The sequence below is a fragment of the Oratosquilla oratoria genome, chromosome 1 (assembly GCF_046742065.1).
Source record: "Oratosquilla oratoria isolate Oo_2021 chromosome 1, ASM4674206v1, whole genome shotgun sequence".
Lineage (NCBI taxonomy): Eukaryota > Metazoa > Arthropoda > Malacostraca > Stomatopoda > Squillidae > Oratosquilla > Oratosquilla oratoria.
The window spans coordinates 114,440,279-114,450,278 of NC_134777.1; the positions used below are offsets into that span (position 1 = coordinate 114,440,279).

Sequence of the window (10,000 nt, forward strand, 5' to 3'; positions counted from 1 at the left end):
CTGTATATATATATATATATATATATATATATATATACACATATATATATAATATATATATATATATATACATATACACATATATACACGCACACACTTTACATGGGAAGGTATGTTAGCGGCCGTATCGAAAACACTCATTTGTGTGAGTGTACCGTGTATGCACATGAAGTATGCACACGTATTTCTGTATTACATTACCTCCCTGTCGCACGTACCCGCACGTACGCACACACGCACGCGCCCCAACAGCAAGAGACTTCGTCCGAGTGACCGTCAATACGAGGATCAGTTGCGCTCGAGCATTTGGACGAGACGGATGTGCGCGCCTGGCCGCTCTGACTTCCCCACTGATGAAAGTACCCGCGCGGGCGACGCGTTGTATCGTGGTGTGCCGAGTTTTGATGTTTTTTTTTTAGTTGTTTATGAATGTTTTTGGTAGGGATTTATACGGGATTGAGAGAAGAGGGTCCTGGTTGATCAGTGCCAGTTACTGTCATCGTTTTAGTTTGTAATTTGTCTGAAAACTGGCCCGGTTATTTCATGTACTGTGATTGTCTAACCACGGGTCGGACTATATACATAGATAGTGATGGTCGGAAAACAGCTTTGATTTATTCCAACCTAACCAGTGGATGTATCAACACCCACAAGCCTCTCTTCTGAACTCCCAAAGTTAACTAACCAACAGAAGAATGCATAAAGTGTAACTTCGGAAATTTGTGGAAAAAAGAGTGACAAATCTAAAAGAAAAAATAAATCGTATTTACTTTGTGTATGATACCCAGTCACTTGCTGACTGAAGGGTGACCACCGACCTTAGGACAATGACCTGAGGTCACCAACAGTGGCAGTGGGACCTGCGACGTCATAATCATGAGTTGAAAATCGTCCTCCCCCCTCCGCTCACCCACCACCGCCACCCAACGAAGCCCCCCCCCACCGCCCCCCACGCCTTCTGGGGGCCGAAGTATGCACAGGTGAGTACGTAATGTTCGTAGCATTGCTAACGTGATAATCATTAGAATTGAGATGTTGCGAACATATCACGTGACGTGAGGTCATGGAGTGTCTAATGACCAGTGTGTGTGACGTGATGTAACGTGACGGGACTCGTTCCGCTAACATGTCACTGTCTGATATGACGTGGGTGTCGCGTGACGTGACATGACAATGTGACATAACACGACGTGTCGCGTTTTCCGTGTATTGCGTGTCGTCTAATGGCCTTCCTTCCTTCCTTCCTTCCTTCCTTCCTTCCTTTCTTTCTGTCTCTTTCTCCCTTCCTTTCTTTCTTTTTCTTTTTCTTTTTTCTGTCTTTCTTTTTTTTCTTCCTTCTATATTTGGACAGGTCATTATCAAAGGCAAATTTGTGACGTCACACTTCATGTCACTAAACCTGGAAGAAGCATTAGGTAAATAAAATAGTTCATGGCAAGGCAAATATAACAAATCAATAAACACGCGAACAACGAATTAATAAATCAAGTAAATGAATAAACGAATAAAATAAATTATCAACAAATAAATAAACAATAAATGAATGAAGAAATGAATAAATTAATGAAAAAATGGAATGAATGAATGAATGACCATGTGACAGATACGTTGTGTGACGTCACACGGTACGTCAGTGACGTCAGCCAGGCATCATCAACGTCGTCGTTGTCAATTCCACGTCGATAGGTAACGTCCAATTAGGCTAATAGGGCTATTGCTAATCATGTTAATCAAACAACGACGCAGCTAATGTTGAAATCATAAAGCGTATCTGGCTGACACATCACATCAGCGATAAAAGTTGACGCCGTTACCATGGCAACGACTGGTGTCGCTACGTTGCCCCCCACCCCCCGAAAAAAAATTATTTTAATAAGTGGAGTGAAAATGTATAATCAAATCCAATACCATCCTCCCCACCCAAAAAAGGGAGGTGAGGTCAGATTAAGTTCCATTTATTTTATTTTATTTCGCTTTTTCACTTACCTAATATGATTTAATTTTATCTAGATTAACTTTGTATGATACGTTTTATTTAATTATAATTTTTTGCTTATATATTTTTGTTTTTGTCTATCATTGTATGATGTATATCATAAATGTATACGTATGTACCTGTGTATGCATGTATGTATATATATATTTATATATATATATATATATATATATATATATATATATATATATATATATACATGTACACATATACACATACACTGAATGGTTCTTGATAGCATAATGGGCTAAGTCACCGAGCTGAGTTCGAGTCCTCGGCTCGATCACTTTTCAATTTCCAACGTATGCTTCCTTCCAGCTCCTTGTCAGTCTCGACTGCGATGGCATGGGATTAAAAGTGATTTGTGGTTGAAAAGATGTATATTATACATATATATATATATATATATATATATATATTATATATATATGTACATATATATGTACATATTGTATATATATATATATATATTATATATATATATTATATATATATATATATATATATATGATTTTTTCTTATGAAAAAAGGTAGTAACATGTAGGACCGATCAAAGTTTTAAGATACAAGGTTGCATACACGGCGTGGACATTTTCCTGCACGCTTTTTGTTTCTCTACCATTTCTTATTTTCTATCTGTTCTTTTTCTCTTTTTGTTCCTCCCGTCGTGCCCACCCATAGGACAGTTGGTCTCCTTCGGGTTCCCGTTTTCTTGTCAACATTAATGATGATGGTGTGATGATGATGAGATGATGATGATAATGGTGATGATGATGTGATGATGGTTTGATGTTGGTGATGATGATGATGATGACGATGTTGGTGATAATGATGATGATGGTGATGATGATAATGATGGTGGTGGTTTGATGTTGTGATGATGTGATGATGATGATGAGTAAGAACAATAGTTTAATGAAAAAAAGACGATGATGGCAACGGTGATAAAACACTTGAATCAATTCAAATTATAATAATGAAGAATATTATAAAGGAGGGGCCGGGGCTACGGGTCCCGCCTTAGACACGTGGAAGAACACTGTGGCCATATTCTTGTTCCCCACCCCTGTGGCGCGTTGGTTTTGATCTCGTTTCACACCAAGTGGACCCAAGTGGAATCCTATGTGGATTCCAGTGACTGGCTCTTTACCTGGCAGTTCCAACACATGGGGCAAAGGTGACAGCATTTAGTCCCAGTTCAGAGCCTCTTGGCGTCAGCCTCTATCGGCTGTTCGAGCTCAATGGATGCCAATGGCCTTTGTTGCGCCGTCGAGAATATTGACAACAGCAGAACGGATATATATATATATATATATATATATATATATATATATATATATATATATGTACATATGTATATGTATATTTGTATATAGATATGTATAAATATGTATATATGTATGTATATATGTATATATATATGTGTATATATATATATATATATATATATATATATATATATATATGTATATATATATATAATATATCTACACACACACACAAAGGATTACAAAGGAGAAGCATGCCGATAGAGGACCTTTTGGTCCATAACTAGATCGGATACGAAAAAAAACCCAGTGATGAATAGATAAATAAACAAATAAAAATGATAATAATATAAATAATAGAAAATAAATAAATGCATAGGTAGGTCTATAGATAATTAGCAAACAAGTAAATAGTAAATGATAAATTGACAGATAGGTAATGATAAATTAAAATCAAACAAAAAACAATAACAAATAAACAATATAAAATAAATATCAGGCATTACACCATCTTAGGTGTTTATCTAAATAGATCTTAAAGCTTCGAACTGAAGTACATTGCACTGCCTCTGCAGGAAGTTTATTCCATTCATGAACTACACGGTTGCCGAAGTTGTTTCTACCCACTTCCAAATTAAATCTATTACCTGGCAGTTTCAGACCATTATTTCTTGTCAATTCCCTTTAGAATCTTAAAGACTTGTATCAAGTCACCTCTGAGTCTACGCTTTTTTAGAAAACAAAACAAAACAGATTCATATGTTTTAGTCGATTTCCGTAATATTTATTTTATATATCTGGAATCATATATATATATATATATATATATATATATATATATATATATATATATTACAGGTGAAAAATGTAATCACACATTTGTCAATAACGTAGAAACCACTGTTGGAGTAGAAAAGACTGGAAACGGGGAATCTATATATTTCGATTGCAAACTGCAATCCTCTTCAGTAGATACAAATAAGAGAGAGGGCGTACTGTTTAAGTAGCACCCTTAACAAAAGAAAGGGGAACATGGGAAGATATCTCTACCCTCTTCTCACTCCGTATGTGAGGTCAGGAGGCAAATGAGCTTTCACTAGGTTGGAGATGAAGAGTCCGGACATTATGTCCGGGGACCATTGCCCCTTTGAAATATTCATGTTGGGCTGAAATTCAATGATCGTAGATTCTATCATTTTTCTCCTGAACTCACATCTGGATTTATAAATAAGCTCAGCTCTGTCCCAATCTAAACAATGTTTAAATTGCTTAACATGTTGGAACACAGCTGAGCTATCTTGTGCATATTTAATGGAACGTTTATGTTCAATCATCCTGGTATTCAAATCCCTTCCAGTCTGTCCGATGTAAACTAAGTCACAACCTTTACACGGAATCGAATAAACCCCTTGGCTCTGTTCTTCTTTTAACCTTTGATGGACATTTACCACCTTTTTATTAATGGTGTTAGGGTAATAATTAATCAAATTTAATTTGTCTTTGGGAAGAAACTTGGTCGAGGGAATGAATGATTCAGAAAAGGGAACGATTAAAGAGCTCTTACCCAATGAAAAATTAGAGGAAGTGGGGGTGGTGTTGAAAAAATTGGATCTCGCTCGGCTGAGGGCTTTGACCAAAAACCAATCCGGGTAAGCTAAATTACTAAGTTGAGATTTTATAATGTTAAATTCTCCTTCAAGAAACTGGGGGCTGCAAATTCTAAGAGCTCGAAGGAATAGTCCTGAAGCAACGCTACTTTTTACTTTGTCTGGGTGACTGCTGAAAAAATGAAGATAACTACCAGAATGGGTTTCTTTTCTATAGACGGTAAAAGCAAGCTTGTCTCCGTCACGAACAATAAGAACATCTAAAAAGGGTAGCTTACCTTGTTCTTCCCATTCAACTTTAAACTTAATGTTGGAGGCTAAGGAATTTAAATTAGCAAAGAAGTTATCGAATGAGCCCCAATTTTCATCCCAAAGAGTGAAAATGTCATCTACGTATCTAAACCAAACCATGTCTGCGGGTTTAATGGTGGGCAGAAGAACAGACTCAAAGTATTCCATGTACAGATTGGCCAATACAGGAGAGAGATTTGAACCCATGCTACAACCAAATTTACGTCTGAAAAAAGAATTCTGGAAGGAGAAAACATTTGATGTGACACACAGGCGAATAAGCGCAATGATTTTTGAAACGGAAAGTGGGAATTTGTCCTGAAATGGTTGTAGCTTAGTTTTCAGGAAGGATAGAACGTCATCAATACAGACATGAGTGAAAAGAGAAATTACATCCAGGCTAAGCATTTTTCTACTAGAAAAATTCACTTTTTTTTTATTTTTGTGATGAAATCCTCAGAGTGTTTTAAATGAGAATCGGAGAAAGTACCAACGAACGGGGAGGATTGCAGTTTGCAATCGAAATATATAGATTCCCCGTTTCCAGTCTTTTCTACTCCAACAGTGGTTTCTACGTTATGTATATATATATATATATATATATTCATACATATATATATATATATATATATATATATATATATATATGCGGAAAACCACCAAGGAAAAAGATAAACTGATGACCAAGCGCTTTCGTCTATTCAGACATCCTGAGGATGTCTGAATAGACGAAAGCTCTTGGTCATCAGTTTATCTTTTTCCTTGTTGGTTTTTCTGCATATTTAGAATCACGAGTTTATGTGATTTCTCATGCATATATATATATATATATATATATATATATATATATATAATATAGGTATATATATATATACAGTATATATATATATATATATATATATATATATATATATATATGTATATATATATGCATATGATCCATCCGGCCAATGTTTGGATATCGGAGAGTTGAGACCCACCCGCTACTGGGTTCCCTCCCGCAGCTGAATGAATGAAATCGTCTGCCGGCGTGAGCTGGACGGGCCCCCTCGAGTGCAGCTGCAGCAGCAGGAAGCTGCCCTAGGGCCACTCGGGAGAATCTCACGGCCTTTCTGTCCCGAATTCCCTCGCTGAATGATTAGCATCGCCAGCACCTGGCTATCCTAACACACTGGGCACAGGTGGGAACCTCGACCGTAGACTATCGCCTCCTGGGTGGGGGGTGGGGGGGTCGATAGTACTCAACCGCAATGCAGAGGTCTCCCCTACGGACCAGCCGCTCACACACACACTGTTGGACTATCCTGTTGTATCTTAATTGTATTGCTTGTGCGCTGTTACACAAGGCACCGCTGTGGAGCATTGGTTTCAGCTTTGCCTCGTTAAACGCAAACCCCGATTTGGTTGTTTTGGTTGCGGCTAAGCGTCTCCTGGCGTCAGCGACTTGTCACAGTAAAAGAATTGGGCATCGATATCACCCTCATATCCATAAGCTAGAAACAACTTTCACTTGCTCTGGCTATCAAAGTACATGGGGCTAAGGTGACTCAGCCTGCATACTAACATCCCCTGGCCTAGGCTACTCCTGATGACCGCCCCCGTCCTGAAACAATGGCAGGATCGTTACCCCCATCCGGGTGTTGAGGGGCGCCAACGACTGGGCCGATGGCTGCCGTCAAAGGCACCACCACCACCCATCCTCACTCCCACCCACCCATCCATCACACTCTCTCTCTCTCTCTCTCTCTCTCTCTCTCTCTCTCTCTCTCTCTCTCTCCCTCTCCCTCTCTCTCCCTCTCCCCCCCTCTCGCCCCCTCTCTCCCTCTCTCTTTCCCTTTCTCTCCCTCCCTCCCTCCCTCCCTCCCTCTCTCTCCCTCCCTCCCTCCCTCCCTCTCTCTCCCTCTCTCTCTCCCTCCCTCTCCCTCCATCCCTCTCTATCTCTCTATCTCTATCTCTATCTATCTCTCTCTATCTCTCTCTCATATCTGATGTATTCCTTAGATCATAGGTCCGACTGTGCATGTTCCTTATGGTCCTAAAATTTCTTACATTTAACAGCTTCATTGAATATTCCTTGTATATATGTATGTATGTATGTATGTATATGTGTGCGTAATGTATGTAAGAGTCTCGTCCGCTTCTCCGTTTCATACGTCTTTCACTTTAAATTTTCACCACTGACTTTTTTCACTAAAGTTTATTATATGTGATTAGTCTTCAAACGAGGACAAATTAAATACAGAGGTGTTCCTTCTGTATTTTTCTTAAGTTACTTCTTATGAAACGTGCTACTCTGATGTACGCTCTATGAATCTCATGAGAACACGCATTTTAGGTCCTAGGTAAGTTTTGCAGTGACGTAGTGATTTCCTTAGTCCAATGATCTTTAACTTTATATTTCAGATCCTCCCCAGAGGGCGTGATCTACACTCGTGAACCAATTGAATTTTCTCGTCTTCCACCCTTTCTCCAATCAGATTCGTTGTTATAAATTTATATGCAATATTGCTTACTTTAGCAATCTCCTGTCTCTGCATAACCCACCTAGGTTACAAGTAGTCAGCAAAAAGCAAAACATACACGTCATCCAGCAACAACAAAACCTGGTCGCCCGCTATTATTTATAAACATCAGGCTGAGAGCGAGCTTATGTAATTCCTTGCCTTCCCGCCTTTGAATATTATGTAAATACATAAACCATAAAAATATAACGCTCGCCACCTACTCCTCTTTCTAACCCTTTCTATCTATTCTCTACCAGCCTCTTACAAGAGTTTATATATATATATATATATATATATATGTATGTATATATATATATATATATATATATATATATATATATATATATATATATATATATATACATGACATGTTTCTTATTTATCATAATTATGTTCCTCGTGTCCACCGTGTTCCTTTCGTGCTATATCTGCCATGTTCTGCTCATGTGGCGTCTTCCTTGCACGAGTCCTGCTCCTCATTCACCCCATTCATTCCTTATGTTCGTCGTGTTCCGCATGTGTCCCTTTATCAATTCCATTTTCTATTCGTCTGATGTCTACCTAGGCCGTGTTCCCTACACCTGTCGCGTTCCCTACATCTGTCGCCTTCCTTACACCTTCCACAACACCTGTTTATTATGCCTCAGTCTTATGCCTTGTTCCATAAAACACCTGCTTCACCCACAACACCTATTCTTTGCAACATCTGTTTTGCTTTCGACACCTGATTCCTATACACAACACCTGCACCCTGCAGCACTTGGTTGACCCTCGACACCTGCACTCCCATGTATGGACACCTGTTTCTCTTTACATCACGAGCACTCGACACCTGCCCCATCTCCTCCTTTCCTCCTCCTCCTCCTCCTCGTCCTCCTCTTCCTCCTTCTTCTCCTCCTCCTCCTTCTTCTCCTCCTCCTCCTTCTCTTTTTCCTCCTCTTCTTCCTCCTTCTCCTCCCACCCTCTTCCCCCTCCCCTTTCTCCTCCTCCTCCCCCACCCTTTTTCCACTATCCCTTCCCCCTCCTCATCCTCATTCTCCTCCACCTGCACCTCCTCCTGCTCCTCCTCCTCCTCCTCCTCCTCCTCCTTCCTCCCTCTTGCGTAACATCTATCTTTTTTTCCTTCTTTTCCTTCTTGCTTCTTGTGTGCTTTTTCCTCTTCTTGTTCCTCCTCCTTCTCCTCCTCCTCCTCTTCCTCGTGTACGAAGGCGGCCCACTTGATGCATTTCCTCGTGGCAAGTGGCAGTTGATTCCAGTCAACTGAACAAAGTTGACTTTTTTTTTTTTTTTTTTTCTTTTTTTTTTTTTGTCCGTCCAGGGTCTCGATCGATCGTGACCTTGTTCAGGCGGGGGGCACCTCCCATCCCTTTCCCTTCCCTCCCTTCCCTTCCATACCCCTCCCTTACCCTCTCTTTCCCTCTCTTCCCCTTTCTTCCCCTCCCCTCCCCTTTCTCTCCCTTCTCATCTCTTCCCCTTCCCTCCCCTCCCCTCCCTTTCCCCTCCTCTCTTCCCCTCCCCTCCCTTCCACTTTCCTTCCGTTCCTCTTTCCTTCCCTTCCTCTCTCCTCCCCTCCCTTCCCCTTCATTCCCCTTCCCATTCCTCTCCTCAACTTACTTCCCCTTCCCTTCCTTTCCCCTCCCTTCCCCTCCCTTCCCATCTTTTCCCCTCATTTCTCCTCCCTTCCCCTTCCTTTTCCTTCCCTTCCACTCCCCTCCCTTTTCCTTCCCTCCACTTCCCTTTCTATTCCCTCCACTTCCCTTCCCATTCCCTCCACTTCCCTCTCCCTCCCTCCACTTCCCTTCCCCTCCCTTCCCCTCACCCAAATAAACTCGTCTACCGCTCACTATACATAAAATCTATCTCAACCCAGCACCTGTGCCTGATGTGTCAGGAAAGCCGGAATAGAATTGCCGTCTCCAGTGGCCATTGGGAATCGATCTGGGGCCTTTGTGCTCACGAGGCGTGATGGGAACCGAACCCAGCAAGCTGCCTCCGACAGAGGACATCAAATCCTTTATAAATCTTTGAAGATTCGGATTCAATCCTCTTTGAGAAACCACTTCTTAACAGAAACACATTCAGACACTTTAAACGATTTTCATATGATTTGTTTCTATAGCATTTCCATTTCCCCCCCTCTCCTCCTCCTCCTCCTCCTCCTCCTCCTCCACCTCCACCTCCTCGTCCTTCTCCTCTTCCTCCTACTTCTTCTCCTCCTTCTCATCATCCTTCTCCTCCTCCTCCTCGTCCTCCTCCTTCTCTTCTTCCTCCTCCTCCTCCTCCCCTTCTTCTCTTCCTCCTCCTCCTCGTCCTCCTCCACCACCTCCTCGTCCT

General features: G+C 40.8%; 1 protein-coding gene across 1 annotated transcript in view; it reads left to right on the forward strand.

The window, feature by feature from the left end:
* The first annotated feature begins 191 nt into the window (after positions 1 to 191).
* The window catches only part of LOC143024844 (uncharacterized), a 197,763-nt gene continuing 187,954 nt past the window's right edge, over positions 192 to 10,000 (forward strand). The window contains exon 1 of the mRNA XM_076184135.1: positions 192 to 980. The gene's annotated coding sequence lies outside the window, so the exon portion shown is untranslated. The remainder of the gene's footprint in view (positions 981 to 10,000) is intronic.